This window comes from Amblyomma mixtum, chromosome 9, assembly GCF_055824585.1.
Source record: "Amblyomma mixtum isolate Tamu chromosome 9, ASM5582458v1, whole genome shotgun sequence".
Lineage (NCBI taxonomy): Eukaryota > Metazoa > Arthropoda > Arachnida > Ixodida > Ixodidae > Amblyomma > Amblyomma mixtum.
This window is the reverse complement of record NC_143020.1, coordinates 90,293,208-90,294,612: the sequence shown is the minus strand read 5'-3', so window position 1 is coordinate 90,294,612 and position 1,405 is coordinate 90,293,208. Positions and strand designations below refer to the sequence as shown.

At 53.1% G+C, this 1,405-nt stretch overlaps 1 pseudogene; it reads left to right on the top strand.

Annotated features, from left to right (window-relative positions):
* The first annotated feature begins 599 nt into the window (after positions 1 to 599).
* Positions 600 to 1,186, top strand: LOC149330075 (uncharacterized; annotated as a pseudogene).
* Positions 1,187 to 1,405: the final 219 nt, after the last annotated feature.

The window sequence follows — 1,405 nt, the reverse complement described above, 5'->3', positions numbered from 1 at the left end:
AGCTGTCATTATGACAACTCAAGGCGCTAACAAACAACGACACAGAGGGGACACAGCGCTTACTTGCAACTACAAGAATTTTTATTCAGAAGCTTCTGTATATACAACAAAGACCAAAAAAAAACCCGGAGTAATTGCACGGCACATGCCGACCGATGTTCATGAAAAGATTAACACGTGGTTTTCAATGGCTCTTTCAAAATATTTATCTCCCTACTAGACAAGCCAACTGAAGGGTCACTAACACATGTATGCCCCGTTTCTGCGATGTGATAGGCTTCAACTATCTCCCGCGTTACACGATCTCGGCTGTCATACCTATCGCCGTTCTTCAAAAGGAACAAACGATTGGAGCGGCGTTTATACGGCTGTGACAGTTCGCATCGTAACTGAGACGCATCGACCAGCCCTAATGGGGAGATCCCAAAAGGAACCAGAAATCACAAGCAGAAACACAAGTGTTGAAGAAGCCCCGGGTGCTACACAAAGGAGCACCACTAGTGTAACTGCGCATGGAAGCGAATCCGTTCTACCGTTGCCAGATAAGGTACACCATTCCTTCTGTTGACCATAGCGCTATAGAATAAGCAGCCGACGCCATGATCTTCAGAATCATCCTACGCATCGTGCTGTTCGTGGGCGTCGGTATCACGCTCCTCGGGCTGTGCGTCGCGGTCAAGCGCTTCTGCTCGAACGCTAAGGACTACGGCATGATCAACGCCAACTCCACCATCAAGCATGGCCACCTGAATCCAGTCTTTAACTACAAGGACTGCGACGACGATTGGCGCGGTGGCTCCGGCTCGGCCACACAGTGCCTGGACAAGCACTACCTAGACGTGCCGGATATCAAGGTGCTCGGGAGTCCCGGGGCTGACCCCAACGAAGATCTGAACTACATGCCGCTGACGGCGGTGAAGGAGCCGTACTACGCAACGCCCGTAAGCCTGGCTAAGCCGCACGGCGCGCCGCCGGCCTCGATGTCTTCGCAGGACCATGGTACGCAGCCGCAGCTTCGTCCTAGAAGCCGCCCGAAGAGCACAACTCCGTGAGCCACGTCAACGAGGGTTTCCATGGAGGTCCACCCGAGTCCTCGAGTGGCAGCGGTGGTGTCGGGTTCGGAGCCCGCGCTTCCGTTCACGACGCGGGCGCTGACGGCGAACAAAAGACACGTGGGGCGTGGTAGTGGGTACGGATAAAGCGATTGTTTATGTCTGTGTGCGGGGACCTTGATAAACTGTGTTTTCATACGATCAGAGCTGCGAGTGCACGGAGGCAACACACAGCTGGGTCTATTTTGGCCGTCTTCAGATGGGCGGAATACTGTCTTAATCACTTCGTTTTGACTGTACACGACAAACCTGTAACAGACGCTGTTTGCTTTAAAAGCACGCGAGTGGTTACG